We start from the raw sequence: 16,210 nt of genomic DNA on the forward strand, positions 1-16,210 counted from the left end.
TAAAAAATAAAAAAAAACACTTAATATTTAGTAAGACGGGAATGTAAAATTTACAGATGAGGAAAAAATGTTTTCAAAAAGAAATCTTTGGATATTGGTTTACCGTCAATAAAACATTCTAACCACACTTATGATACACATAAATACTAGAAAATGACAAGTTCTCAAAGTGACAGGGAACTAAACAATGGGTCTTAAGTAAATTAAAGGTAGTTCAGATAAACAAGATAGAACAAAACAGTAATTAAAAAATGAAGCCACCGGGGCTGGAGAGATGGCTCAGAGGTTAAGAGCACTAGCTGCTCTTCCAGAGGTCCTGAGTTCAATTCCCAGCAACCACATGGTGGCTCACAACCATCTATAATGAGATCTGGCGCCTTCTTCTGCAGTGAAGGTGTACATGCAGCCAAAACACTGCATACATAATAATAAATAAATATTGTTTTTAAGAAAATGAAGCCATCATCTCCAGCCACAGCCCAGGATGAAGAGAACAGAGCCCCAGTGCCCCCCTCACACTTTCATCAGGGGTTTTTCTGTTTAGCCTGTATTAATTACACTGCTAACAGCCATTCTTTGTCACCCCAAATAATACTGTACCCTCTAAAAAGAGGGGGAGGGTCAGAGAGAAGGCCAAGTCCTTCTTGGACTTCAGTGACAGGTCCCTTTAGGGCAAGGAATTACAGAGGTGTCAGCCACAGCTGCGCTTTCCTCCACCCCCCTGCTTGTAAAAGCCTGAATGACTCCATGGGTAGAGTGCAGTTAGGGGAAAATAATCAAAATTGGAAAGCTGTCCTGGCGACAATGACAAAACAGCTATTATCATGTCTCCTTATTCATTACTTTGTGACTGGAACTCAAGATGGCTTTAAAAAGAAAACTGTTGTTAAAAAAGTAAAAAGGTAGGATTTGTGCAAAGTTAACAGTCACAACAGAACATAGAACATTTACCAGAGTGGCAGTGTTTCTGTAACAATAATACTTCTTAGGAATGTTCACGTAAAGTTTCTTCTGTAAGACAATAGAGAAAGGGGAGTTGTCTGGAAAAGAAATGTAAAAACCCCAAAATAATAATAATAATAATAATAATAATAATAATAATAATAAACTTTTGTTCATCAGGTATGTTTCCTGTCAGGGCTAAGCAGGTGCTACATAAGATTCAACAAGCTGTGTTCAAAGGCAAACACTGATCACATTTTTATTCAAAAAGCTCAACTTTAAAGAGAGTCCTGTGTATGAAAACCACTTGGAAAATATATCCTTATATGGACTTCAAAAACTGATCATACAAAAATTTTTTTTTGAAAAAATAAATTAGGCAATTAAAGACGTCCTTCCCAGTGGGGCTGGGATCAGGCTGTCCTGGCAGTGCCACTGCTGCCACTTTGGCTGTAACCGGGGTCATTCTTTCCTAGCCACATTTCAGCCGACAGCTGCTGCGTGGACCCATACATGGATGCCTTGGTCCCCAAGCGCATTTTATACTGTTTGGGATCCAGACTGGGGTCACAGAAGGCAGGGTGATGGACGTGAGCGACTCTAACCTCCTGGCTCCTGAATGTCTTCAAGCCTGCTTGGACAACCTTGTTAGATGGAGACATCAAAGCCGCCCACCCCGACAAGATCTCCCTTATAAACTACAAGTAACGCCAAACCCACAGTTTCTCCAGAAGCCAGCTTTTTGTTTGTTTGTTTGTTGTGTTTTTGTTTTGTTTTGTTTGAGTAAAGGCAAAATAGTTGTCGCTGGGAACCTTCCCATCATAAACACTCTCTGGATCGTAAAGGTGATTGGAAAAATAGATCTGCTGACTCAGCACTCTTTGGTGCGCCTCCGCTGTAGGAATTCTGCGCCAAACACCAGGCCGACATCACAGAAGAGCAAAGACTTGTTATTAAACTGGGAAGATCCTACTTCCAAGGCCAGTGCCCCTGAAAACCCTCCAGACACAGGCAAAACCTGCAAGTCAGCTTCAGGGTACTCGATTCGATAATCTCTCATCAGCTCAACCTGTTTGGCCTTGCCGGGGTTGGAGTCAGCATTGAAAAGCAGAGCGACCAGCTTGACGTCCTGATTTGGAACGAGACATGTCTTCGCAAAGTTTCCCATGACCCTCACAAACATGTCGAAGCGCCCAAAGGGATCAAAGTGTCAGTCTTCTTTTCTTTGGGCTCTTTGGGCTCCATCTTGGACCCCGGAAGCAGGAAGGGAACACGTTTCTTCAGGGGATTGGACAGGAACGACAGGGAGCCAGAGTCCCGGTTGATTCTGTCGGCTAGCTCCTGTGCATCCGGCTCCTCGTGCTCCACGAACTGCACCTTGCTGAAGGTCTCTTGCAGGCATGCGTGCCTCCTCACGGGCACGGGCACTGTCATCTTCTTCCCTTTGTGCATCTAATACGGGAGCAGCAGGTCCAGGATGTACTCTGCACCGTACATGGGGTTCATACGACGGTAGCCATACTGGATCAACTTGAAGTCGATGATGTGACCCCAAGTCTTGGCACTGGCACTGATCGTCTCCATCGCCTGCATGGCGATGTCATCCAAGGCCTCCCTCTGTACTGACTCTATCCCTCTTGGCGGAGGCTGGCCCTCAGTGGCTGAATATAAATATTTCCCGGTCAGAAACTCCCATCCCAGGATCTCCTCTCCCTGATGGGATGCCCAGCTGGAGGTCTTCCTTGTGGATTTCCATGCTGCTGTACTGTACTTGCCCATCGGGGCGATTTCCTGTGCCGCTGAGGTGTGCCATGGCGTAGCTCCGCCATCTTGCGGCTGAGCGTATAACTGTGTAGCACGTATTGGTAGGTGGGTTGGGTTTCGTTGGGGTGTAAGGTGCCTGCTAGGTGGATTTTACTGCTATGGAGATCTCTAATGTCCCCTTTCTTGTTCTGTTCAGAATCCTCATAAAACAAGCTGCTGCACCTTATATGACAAGTCATGCTGCACACCTGCGGATCTCTGAGCGCATCTTCCCATTTCTACGTCCTCGTGGGTGGTGTACATCTCCCAGAGACACTTGCCAATGTGTGGTGCCATTCTCAGAAGCACTTGCCAGATCAGAATCACACCAGTCCCCGCCTATGCAGACGTTTTCTCCAGGCTCAAGTGCCAGTTTTCCCATTGCTTCTGTGGTGCTCAGTCCCGTCTGCCTGAGAAAGATGGGGTCACCGCTATTCAAAGCCAACAGAAACCTCTCCAGGCATCTACTCCAAAGTAAACACTATCATCTGCTCTCATAAAATAGTCACACTTGTCCAAGTAATGGTCACGCATGTACTCGAGCGTCGTGAGGGACTTCTGCGGTGGGCAGGGGTCATCTACGCTCCGCGGTGGCACTCTCAGAATGGGTATGGACGTATTTGAACCCTCAGTTAGAGAACTCAATTTTCCCAGGAATTGTCTTGGCCCATGTTCTGTAGGTGGCCATGGCATGGGTCTGTAGATATTTCTGGGTAGTCAGCACTCCCACGAAAAGAAAGTTCCTATCATGCAGGACTCCTTCCGTGGCCAATCCACAAGGCCAGAGTTGCCCCCGTGCGCATCGCCTAGCGCATGGTAGGGCTGTGATGCCACCAGTCCTGGCCAGCATACCTCAGGACTGGGGCGCTGCCCGGGGCCCACTAGGGTCAGCTCATGGGTGTGGAACGGGACTAGCTACAAAGGCAGCAGGAAGCCCAGCAGGAGCCCTAGCAGCATGCTGAGCTAGGCTCACCTGCTGCAAGCTGCCATGCCTATGTCCCTCCGCCCTCTTGGCACCATTGTTCCAGCCACCGGCTCCACACTCCTTCAGCCTGCTGCCCATGCCTGGGAGGCCAGCCTGCCCTAGAACCTTCAGGACTGGCCCAGGCAGTATGGAGGCCGCTCAGGGCCCACTGCGCCCATCTTAGCTGCCCCTCCACCCGCCCCGAGCTGCCTGCAGGCCCAGTCTGTATTTTCTTTCTAAATATTTTTTACATATACATTTATATTATTACATGTATATAAAATAAACTACACACAGCAAAAGAACCACAGAAAATTCAGGAATTACATTCATGTTACATTCATAGTGTTTTCGCTGTTTCTATTTGGCAACACTGAAGAAAACATTTTCCTATCTCAGTGAGTCTAAAATTCTGAATGTAACTCAATATCTATCAAATCTCATCTCTACCAACTGAAAGCATCTATCTAGACCTAAAGACATCTTACCCCTAAACAACTAGGCTTAATTGTAAAGCTCAACTACTTGGTCTTCAACCCCATCAGAGACTTGGAGTAAAATTAATTACCTGAGCAGAGAGGAAGTGCGGGTTAGCAGCTTCCTAGTTTACTAAGAAGAGAAAAAAAAAAAAAAAAAATGACAGAGACAGTTTGCTGCCTGAACAGTCACCCATAGCTCTCTAAAATGTTACGGTATCATCTTTAGCCTTCTGGCCCAGTAAATCCGACAGAAACATTGTGAGGCAGGAACTGTTGAGGACTTGCTTGCCCTGTATTGGCAGAGTTTGGCCATCCTCTCTGCCTGCATCCCAGCTTGGCAAGCTTTAGGCAGAGTTCTGTCAATGGGGGGAAACGAGGACATTTTCCCCAGTGGCTGGTTTGCCACATTTGAAGCCATCTCCATGAGGAGGTTCACTGATGCTCATCCTCACCTTTGAGGTAGGCTGGGAGTTAACCTGTCTTGTTGGCAAAGAATCAATAAAACAACATAAACATATTTAAATGCCATATTCTGCAGGATGCTGAGGTTTTCGAAGACCTTAACTATTTTACCTTATCTGTCTATAGAATCATACCTGTCTGTTACACCTAGGATGTATTTTTTTTTAATTTTTTATTTTATTTATTTATTTAGGTTTTTCTTTTTTTTTTTAAAGATTTATTTATTAAGTATACAGTTTTGTTTGTTTTTGTTGGGTTTTGTTTTGGTTTTTTGCTTGCATGTACACCTGCACACCAGAAGCAGGCCCTGGATCATATCATAGATGGTTGTGAGCCACCATGCGCTTGCTGGGAATTGAACTCAGGACCTTTGGAAGAGCAGGTAGTGCTCTTAACCTCTGAGCCTAGGATGTATATTTTTGTGGTATAAATAGACTAGTAACTGACAGGACCACAGTTTGATCAATTGACAATTAACTTGTCTAACTTACTTATCCTGAACAGCCTGCTGTAGCATTTTCAAAGGATTAGAGATAAACGTTGTATTCTGCTTGAGTGCTATGGGTACAATACTGCAGATGAGGGCAGAAACACAGTGTGTGTGAAACACAGTCTTAAATTTGAATCTAAATCAATGTCTCAAAATTAAGCTTATTTTGTATCAATACACAAATCTCTATACCAATGAACTAAAAATAACCTTGTCTGCACAGTTAAGGCCTTAAGTTGAGGAGTCAACGCCACAATCCACTTTTTGTCCTAACTTCCCCATGCACCTCCACATCCATCCCCACTTCTCTCTTTTCAGCGCCCATCTCCAAACCCAAGACAGAATGATAAAGGGACAAAGAGAAATCCCCGAGTGCGACCTCATTTTCTCTTTGGGTAAGACCAACAGTAACTCATAACCAACTCCCAGTGAAAATAAACACCCAAAGCCCAAGAGAGCATCTAAAAACCCACCCAACCCCCTTAAGGGTTATGGGATGTTGTTCTATTGGGGTTTCTTCTGGCTGACTTGGGCCCAAATAAAAGTGGGGAGAAATGGTTAAATAAGGCAGGAACATCATTTGTGGTCCAGATTCTAAATATTGAGAACTTCCAGGCTTAATAAAAGTCCTGTGTGGGACAGTGTGAGATGCTGGACCAAGTTGGGTACAGAAGCTTTCTTTGAAGCTGTCTTGGGAGCTGTCCTGTTCCGATGGAGAACAGCAACTGAAGCACTTAGCGCTGGAACATGGACGATGCAGGATGTCAGCGTCCATCATGCTGAGAGGAATGCATCCTGTCAGGTCTGGTCCAGCTTCAAAGTCCTGTTCTTTTGCTCTGAAAACATATAGTTACTCACAAGCATTGTATTGTCCTCAGATTATAAGTGTGTGAGGTATGCGTGGTGCACGTAGCAATTAAGACTATTTCTCTGCTCTTTGCACGAGCAGAAGACATCTGTAAATCTTCCTTTGTGTCTTATGAGGAAGGACATCTAGACCTAAGTTCCATGTATTCTGTAACCAATAAGAAGAATTGACTATGCGTAGATATTCATGTCTCAGCCTGTTTCAGAGCTATTCCGTGTAGTGGGATTAGGAATATAAGCTACCTGTTGGTTCTGCAGTTTTGCTTTTTTATACCCCGATTGTGGTCCCCTCCCTTATCCCCTCCTGATCCCACCCTCCATCCCTCCTCCCCTAGACCTCTGCAAGGGGGGGCCCTCCTCCCCTACCATCTGATTTCAGCTCATCAAATCTCCTCTGTACTATCTGTATCCTCTTCCTCTGTGGTCTGGCAAGTCCACCTGGTCATGGGGAATGATCCACATCGGGGGACCAGAGTCCATGTTAGTAGTAGTCCCTGCTCCCCATACTGTGAGACCCACAAGGAGACTGTGCTGCCTATGTACTACAACTGAGCTGAGTGTCTAGGTCCTCGCCATGCATGGTCCTTGGCTGGTGCATCAGCCTCTGCAGCGACCCCCACCTCCATCCAGATTTTTTATGTGTATATTTTATCATAATTTATTCTCTTTACCTCCTGATTGTTATCTCTTCCCTCTTAACTTCCCTTTGCCACCCTCCCTCCCTCTTCTGTTTATTCCCCTCCCCTAGGCGTCTGGGAACAGCCTATCATCAGGGTAGTCTGCATCCCCTTCCACTGTGTGCCCACTAGGCCGTCAATCTGTATTTCCTTGATTAAACTAAAATATTTCTGGAACAAAATCATAATTGCTTAATTTCAGCACAATCACCAAACTGTTGACTCAAAATTGAATGAAATTTTACTATCTCATGTTTGGTTTTTGGTTTTTCTCTGTAGCCTTGGCCATCCTGGACTCGCTTTGTAGACCAGGCTGGCCTTGAACTCACAGCGATCCGCCTGCCTCTGCCTCCCGAGTGCTGGGATTAAAGGCGTGCGCCACCACCGCCCAGCTTTCTGTTTGTTTGGTTGGTTGGTTTTTGGTTTTTGGTATCTCATGTATTAAAAATGTTTTCTTTAAAAGCCAAGTTACCTTCTGATACACAGCAGTTTAGAAAGCATGTTTTTTTTTGTTATATCTTATTCCCAGCAGGTTTCTCTGAATGAAGAATAATATTTAGGTGAGTTTTTATGACTTAATTTAGTTATAAGGTGGAGTTACCTACAGATTTCTTGTTTGGATATACAAATGATTGTTCTCTTTTTATTATTGTTAATTGGGACCACCTACTTCTCAGTAGCACTGTACCCAAGGTTGGTAGGAAATAGATTTTGCAGTGGATTGGAGACTATTAGAGATGGGAACAGGATGGATTGGGTAGTGGAGGGAGAAAGCACTGGGAGAGATGACTAGAATTAGGGGTGCAATTGGGGGCAATGTGGAAACATAGTGCAGTAGAAACTAAGAGAAACTAGCTTCGAGCAGTCATCTTCTGTAACCAGAAAAGGTTTCCAGTAATGGGCCTGGAACACCAACCCGGCCCCAAAAACTTTGACCTACAATTTTCCCTGCCTGCAGGATATGCTGGAGCGGCTGTGGTCCAGAACCTGTGGGAATGGCCAAGCAATGACTGGTCCAACTTGATGGCCACTTCACCAGAAGGAGCCCACACCTGACACGGCCTGGATCCCTAGGAACAAGGGACTGGATGGCCCAGAAGCCCATGATAAAACCAAACAGAAATGGTGAGGGGGAAAAAAGTCAATGAAGTGATTCCTAATGATATTCTGCTATTCTCATAGATTTGGTGCCTAGCTCAGTCATCAGCAGGGAGGCTTCATCCATCAACTGATGGGAACTGATACGGAGACTCACAGCCAAACAACAGGGGAAGCTCAGCAAAGTCTGAGGAAGAGGCAGAGGAGTGGAGTACACCAGCATATGGACCACAGAATCAACGAAGCGGGGATCGTAGGCTCTTACAGAGACTAAAGGGACAAACTGTCCCCTGCATATATGTTATGGCTGTGCAGTTTGGTGGTCCTGTGAGACTCCCATCAGTGGGTTTTGGGGGGTATTTCTGACTCTTAATTGCCTGCTCTCAGGACCTCTTTTCTCCTACTGGGTTGCCTCATTCAGCCTAGATATAGGGGGTTGAGTCTAGTCATTTTTTAAAAGATTTACTTAATTTTTATTTATTGCATGTGAATGCTTTATCTGCAGAAGAGGGCATCAGATCGCATTATAGATGGCTGTGAGCCGCCATGTGGTTGCTGGGAATTGAACTCAGGACCTCTGGAAGGGCAGGCGGCGCTCTTAACCACTGGGCCATCTCTCTAGCCCGAGCCTAGTCTTATTGTAACTTGTTATGCTGTGTCTTTTTGATATCCCTGGGATGCCTGCTCTTTTCTGAAGGGAAAGTAGGAGGAAGGGGTAGGGAGGATACGCCAGGAAATGCAGGTGTCTGTGGGAGAGGTGTGGTGGGGCCCTGGGAGGGGTGGCGGGAGGGCAAACTGCAATGATGTAATATACAATAAAACACCCACAACAATGATGAAATCAAAAGGAAACACAAGAGCATGCTGTTTAACACAATACTCACCTATATTGACATCTTGCCTCTAGTGTTTTTTTTTTTTTCTTCATCTTTTATATCAGGGGAAAGTAACTTTATTTTCTCCGAGTCTCCATAACATCATCTAGAAACTGAGAAGAGTAATGTCTACATTTTTGGTGGTGGTGTAAAAATTGAAGAACTAATGCACAGATGTGTTTATGGAAGCCTGTGGGGAACATTTATTGCAAAGAGAAAAGCTTTAGGTTAAGGGGCTTGATAGAAACCCTGAGGCAGCACTGTTCCTTTTACCTTGGTCTCTTTGTAGAGTTGTCTGCTTGACTTGGGAGGGAGGAAATTGCTGTCTTGGATTTTGTTATTCTAATTCCACCTCAAGTCACAATTTCTGTGAACTCAAGACATTTTTGTGCAAAAACTGGGATAGTTTTCTCTTACGTTAAAATCATCAGATTGGATTCAATGATTCAAGTACCCTCTCCAGAGCAGGACTTTTGGCTTCTTTCAGGGATTGTGATATGTCTGCTATCAGCAGGATGGAGATGTGCAGGCAGAACAACTGAGTTGTTGAAATGCAGGCCTGCTCCAAAATGTACTTCTAGGAATTTGTTTGGTGGATGCAGTTACGTATGTGAATTTTCAGCTACAAGGACAGTCCTTGTGAAATTTTTGTAATAAAAAAAAATGTCCAAACTGTCTAGGAGTAGGTTATTAGCTAAAACACTGAATATTGCCATACCACAGATTATATACTATGCTTTGAATGGTTTGTGGGCAGGAAATGCATGCCATAGTAGAAAAGCAAAACAAGAAACCAACAAGCAAAACCATGTTTCCAATGTTGAAATGCCCTTGTTCTACAAAGGGTAACAATGTGGACATACAGGATTTCCACAGGAACAAAAACTGTAGTTGCCTTTGCTTGCATGATGAGAGACAGAGACAGAGATAGAGACAGAGACATAGAGAGACAGAGAAAGAATGACAGTGAGAGAGAGGGAGAGGGAGAGAGAGAGGAGAGAGAGGAGGAGGAGAGAGAGAGAGAGAGAGAGAGAGAGAGAGAGAGAGAGAGAGAGAGAGAGAGAAAAGAGAGAGAGAAGGAGAGAGAGAGAATTGTGTATCAAGATCTTCCTTACCTCCATGGGGAGTCTGTGGCCAGTCTAGACCACAAGAGGCTGTCTCCCAAAAAAACAAACAAACAAACAAAAAACCAAAGAAAACCTAAGTGACAAAACAAAAGAAGACCATTTAAGGGTTATGTGAAAAGAGGCCTTAAAGGATGTGGGATGGTAAAACAGATGTTCTGGGAAGGGAGATAGGGAGAAAACTACAAGTGGAAAGGTTCGAACCAGCTGGGAGCAGTGCAACGGAAGAAAGCTGAGCTGAAACTAAGCCCGTATGTAAAGGCCCTGTAGAAGCATACTATATTGTAAGTCATTAAAACACAATGTGATGAGTGAAATGGCTGCTAGGTAAAGACTTCTCGCCCCACAGAAGATGACTGTATTTTGATCTTGAGAACCAACATGTTGGAAGAAAAGAATCTACCCAAGAAAATGATCCCCCAACCCCCAAACATGTCCTGTGTGTTGCCACGAAGCCTAAAGAGTTGAGTTGCATCCCTGAAACATTACATAAAAAACACTGAATGAAGGAACACAGCATGGGTATATAATGCTCCTCCAATAGATTTTTCAAAAGTCAGATTTTTTTTATTTTAATTTTTTCCTCAACCTCACTACTTTATTTGTTTAGGTCAGCGCTGTGAGCGGGATCCATGGTGTCACCAGTGAGGTGACCAGGAGCAGGCTCAGGGTTAGTGTGTGACTGGCCCCTTCGGTGCTCAGTGGGAAGAGCTAAAGCAAGCGCGAGAGCCAGTTCAGCCTTTCGAGCCTTGTCCACAGCACCTGTGTCACCTGCATCACCAGCGTAGGCAGCAGGAGGCGGCTCACGGTAGGCAGCATCCAGCAAGGCAGAAATTCTATGCTTAAAGGATCTAAAACTGGGCGCATGCAGACACTTCGACTTCTTTTCTCCAACCTTCAAAGAAAAATAGAGACTTACTTTTCACTAAACGTTGTGCATTCTCTATTCATGAGCTGGATTTTACATTCTAACCAGATTCACAGGATGTGACAGTGAGGAGCTCCAGGAAGGAGAGAAACCTTTCCCTTCTGCCTTGCATCAGTCCTTTCCCCATGGCCTTTCAAAATGGCCCATTGGGATCCGGGGATAGCAAAATAATGAAGGTGAACTCTGAAATGCATCAACAAAGTGTGCAATTACCCAGAGCAGAGGGAGCTGCTGAGCTGCATGTACAGGATCTGAAGGTGCCTTCACACCTCTCACTGCTTAACCGTAACTCTTACATGTGCCAGCACCACTGTGGCAGTTCAAATGAGAACAGCTCCCGTACACACTTACATTTGAATGCTTGGTCCCCCACTGGGTGGAGCCATTCTGGGAAGGAGTAGGAGGTGTGACCTTGTTGGAGGAGATGTGTCGCTGCAGGTAGGCTTTGAGGTTTCCAAAGACTAGTGTCATTTCCACTGAGCTATCTGCTTCCAGTTTGTGCATAAGGATCTGAGCTGTCAGCTTCTGCAGCCTCATGCCTGTCTGCATGAAGCCATGCTGGTGAGGGAACTGTGTGTATCTCTGTGGAACCATAAGCCTTGCCCCAAACAAACCCTTCTGTCTATAAGCTGCCGTCCGTGGTCAAGATGTTTTATGCAAGCAGGTAGAATGTTACTCATGCAACCATTGACTACTTTCACAAGAAGTAACTTGGCAAAAGCCTAAAGATTTTATTTAAACATCACAAACCCAGTGTCACAAACAGATGAGACGATTCCATAATGCCGGCTCACCCAGGATACTGAGAATACCCACTGACTTAATCAGATAAATTTAGCAAGTGGAAGTTTTGAAAACAATTTAATGCTGTTTGGAGGGTGGAAAGCCTCATGTACACTTAATAACAAATAATGTCCAGAGGCCTTTGTCTTTTTTTTCTTTTCTTTTCTTTTCTTTTTTTTTTTTTTTCTTTCTTTTTTTTTTTTTTTTTTTTTTTTTTTTTTTTTTTTGGTTTTTTGAGACAGGGTTTCTCTGTGTAGCCTTGACTATCCTGGACCAGGCTGACCTCGAACTCACAGTGATCTGCCTGCCTCTGCCTCCCAAGTGCTGGGATTAAAGGCGTGCGCCACCACCGCCCGGCTACCTTTGTCATTCTTTACAACACAGCGGAACTTGAAATGTAGCAGCCTGCTTTTGCTTCAATGTCAAAAGTGCTGATGGAACATGTTACTTAAGTGAAAACCTCACCCATTCTAAAACTTATCAAGCATCGTCAAATAATGTGGCACAGAGAGGATTGAATAAAATAGCTTAAGGAGCATTGTTGGTAAAAGAAAACACTGTTGAGGAAATATTTGTGCTACGTGTATATAAAAACTCTTGTGTTCATGTGACAGTTTTAGGCTCATTTGTTTGACTGAGAAAGGACTTGGACACATAAAAGCAAAACGAGAAGTTGAGTTTGCACGTAACCAAGACACGTTTGTCAGACTGATGCATTTTCATATGGCACATGTTTTCTCAACCATAATTTCTCCTCATTAATTATGTTTAAGCCATTTATTAAAGGAATGCATGGTTTTGTTTCAGGGCACATGCCACATGTAAAACAGAAACACTGAGGATGACTGAGAAGACTCTGAAGATGTTTTCCTGAACCATGATTTCGACACAGGAGAGCCTGGATTTGGGGGTGCTGGGATCACATAAGTGAGACACTTGCTGCTTGCTGTCATCTCCAGGATGGAATTCAGAACATTAGGCTTACAAGGCAAGTGATCTGACTCACTAAAGCATCGTTATGGCCCATATGCGAATATGAGGAGTTTGTTAGTTAGCAGTTCACGAGAAAACTATGAATAGCAGCTCCTCCTTGGGAAGTGAGCTTGCTCCTTTTCCAAAGCCACACATACATAATAATCCCTGCAACACGCCTGTGTCATTGTAAGCCTTGTCTGACTGTGCCTCTTTATGACGTCGTCTGTTTGGCAATCTGTGAGCATGTGCTGGATAACTGATGTTACCTCGCTCAGGTCTGTGACTTTACACTTTTTACACTGCAATTAAAATGCAATGGCTTCTAGGAAAGCCTTGTCCTAGGTTGGTTTTAATCGTGTTTAAGAGCAGAAAAGCAATGCCCTTTGTATTTCAGACACATGATTTATTTCTTTGTAGGATGGGAACTACAACCCTTTTGGTTTGGTAGACGCAGGAATGTCTAATATCTATTCATAATTAGTGACACTGAAGTTTAAATTCTAATTATTTGCATATCAAAGATGTTGGCTCCTTTCCTGACCACTCTATAACTACTCCATGGTCCTCATATTCAGCCCATTATCATTTACTTTCTGTAATCATCATGGAATTATATGTTATTAAAAATTCTGCTCTATGTTTTAAGCATGCTAACTTCCTGGGTTGTTTCTCTTACATTCTGATAAATGTTCATTTAAATCTTAGAAGATGGCTGGCAAAGGAATTTCTGTGATGAAGAACATAAGAAAAAATGAAAGAACATTTTTAAGGCTGGGTTCCTTTTGCCTTGAACAATCTACAGCATCGCAGAGGCAGACCCTCCAGAAGCATCTCGTATCTTACACTAAAATAATCTTACTTTTCGACATTGTGGGATTATCTCTACATTTATATTTTAAGTTCTCCTACAATGAACAAAAAGTCATGAACATGTACTTAACTGTGTCAGTGTTGTTCGCCATAAACTATGTCATAATGGGTCACATATCCAAAACCACAAATTAGATGGGAGCTAACATGAAAAAAAACCACAATTCTCACAACTAGAAATCTGACCTCACCATCCTCTTTCATCAGAGAGCTTGTAATATTGCTCTTTAGGGGTATTTATTAAACAATAATTCTCTTTCTCAGATTAATTATCTTTATGTCTCACATTGACGGCTCTCTTAGCAATATATATAAACAGAAAAATGATGGTTTAGAGTACTATGTAGTATTTTTACTTCACTTAAAAATTTAGCTTACTGTTTTTAAATTTTTAAAACATGTTTGCAAAATTTTTATTCTCATGCATAACCTTTAAGGGAGAAACATATACATTATTTTAAAAGTACATGTAAGAGTGACTTGACATCACACACCAGAAAAAAATAGATCATAGAGTTCTGTTTAGTGTGTTAAACAGTTATATGAATTCAGATGCTTCTATAAAGGAGGAGGAGTTGATTTAAGAAAAGCCTTGTGGGCAATAGTTGGTGAATAAAGGCATATATGCCTATTACTCAGTGAGAGATAGATAAATTAACAAACGATAAGAATAGAAACTGTCGGGAAGATCAAATTTGTTTTGCAGAAATAGTTCTGCTTCAGTGTAAAGCGTTTTTAAAAGACCAAGGAGGAGAGATAAACAAAAACAATTCTCTGTCCAAAGGGCTCAAGCAGCAGGCACAACACACACACACACACACACACACACACACACACGCACGCACACGCATACACACGCATGCGCGTTCATTTCAGGCTACAAGCTGTGACCGTGTTGGCCGTATCTTTGGCCTGTCTGTGCTACATCAAGTCCTAATGCAGTCTACTATCCACTTGTGGCCATGTAATGAGTAAATAGACTGACACCCTAACTCCAAAGGTTCCATTCTGGAAAGTGAGGTTCTCTTTCTAAGCATTGGCATTGATTCAGGGACCTGCTTTTTCTGTCAGCAGAGAAAGGTTAAAATCACAGAACTAAGCTGGCTGGTGGTGGTGGCGCACGCCTTTAATCCCAGTACTCGGGAGGCAGAGGCAGGCAGATCGCTATGAGTTCGAGGCCAGCCTGGTCTACAGAGTGAGTCCAGGACGGCCAAGGCTACACAGAGAAACTCTATCTTGAAAAAACAAACAAACAAACAAACATCACAGAACTAAGTTACCAGTTGCTCCACTTTGCAGGAGGCTTGGCGCCCAGAACATTCCCAACTTCAGTATTTCTGAGCTACTGACTGCAGACTCGGGCACAAGGACGCATCTTTCCCCTGCCAACCAAACGCAGGCCTTTCCGACAAGAGGGACCTACCTCTAAGTCTGAGGTTCCTTTAGAAATACTATGTAGTGGCGCTTCTTTAGGACAAGTGCTGACCTTGGCATTTTTAATCTGTTCACGAACCATCTCCTTTAAGTTGTCTCTGAGACATTCCTTCAGCTCTAAGTACTGTTGATTGCTCTGCTCTCGCAGCGTCTCCTTCACCTGCTCTAGCAGCGTCTCCTTCACGTCCTCTCGCAGTTCAGCCGTCTGCTCCCTAAGTATTTGTCTGAACTCATTGCCGAGCGGTTCCAGGATTTCCTTTCTGAGGAGTTTCCTCGTCTTTGCGCGCTCTATGGCCAATTGCTCCTTCAGTGTTTCCTTTATATCATGTCTGAGGACTTCCCTCAGATGCAAATATGTATCTTTGCTTTCATGTTTCTTCTTTTCTTCGTTCATTTGCTAATGAGGAGGAGGAAAAAAAGATTAATTTGCTTGGCTTTGTTCTCAAATTTGCTACTGTTGTTGTTTGAGACTCAAGTTTTCAAAATAGTTTTGTCCTTATAGGTTGTAAAAAACAGAGAAGGTAGGAAGCGTATTTTTTTATTCTTTTTGTTGTTCTTGGTTTTTGGTGGTGGTGTTGTTTTTGGCTTTGGTTTTGGTTTTTTGAGACAGGGTTTCTCTGTCCTAGACTCCATTTGTAAGACCAGGTTGACCTCGAACTAACGCATTCCACCTGCCTCTGCCTCCCAAGGGAAGCACGTCCCAACAGTTCAGTTTCTTCATGTATTTGACTACTCACAAATCACTAGGTAACTGAAAATTATTTGTCATATCTAAAGTATGGGAAAATCATGAACCAACAAACTTTCTTGGTGCTGGCTGAAATTAGTTCATTATATCATATGGTAAATTTGCCAGAAATAATGAATTGCAAAAATTTTGAAGGTTATGAAGCAACTCTTAAACACAGATTTAACACACCCCCACCTAAAAATTAGAACTTAGACTCTACATGTCAATATTTTTCTGTATATAAAATAAAATTTAAACCATGTAAATGATTAAGAATCTAAATCAGTAAACACATTTAAAAAGAAAAACAAATTTCTAAAATTACTTTAAGGGACCTAATGTGTATTAAGTTTATTTATAAAATATTCTTATTGTAGTAAAGAGAGTAGATTGTTTTATTTTTTTTTAGCAGTAGCCTGTAACACATTGGAGAGTCGATGGGACCTCATGGGGCAACAACTCTAAGCTAACGTCATCCTGAAAATAGGATATGTATTCGTTAACCTGTGGTGTCTAATAAGGGTCATTGTTGCCCTGCTTTAGGTCACTCCGTTTTAATTCTTTTTATGTATGCATATATATGTAATGTACATATGTGTATATGTGTATGAATGCATACACACATAGGCACACACTCATATATGTACATATGCTGTCCATGTGTGTACATGTATTTTGCTACTCTCATTGCAGGGCCATGGAGCTAAGT

The 16,210-nt window shown here is 43.1% G+C and overlaps 1 pseudogene; it reads right to left on the minus strand.

Annotated features, from left to right (window-relative positions):
* Positions 1–1,355: 1,355 nt before the first annotated feature.
* Positions 1,356–3,735, minus strand: LOC127203978 (chondroitin sulfate synthase 1-like; annotated as a pseudogene).
* Positions 3,736–16,210: the final 12,475 nt, after the last annotated feature.

The sequence above is a fragment of the Acomys russatus genome, chromosome 19, assembly GCF_903995435.1.
Source record: "Acomys russatus chromosome 19, mAcoRus1.1, whole genome shotgun sequence".
In the NCBI taxonomy this organism is placed as follows: Eukaryota; Metazoa; Chordata; class Mammalia; order Rodentia; family Muridae; genus Acomys; species Acomys russatus.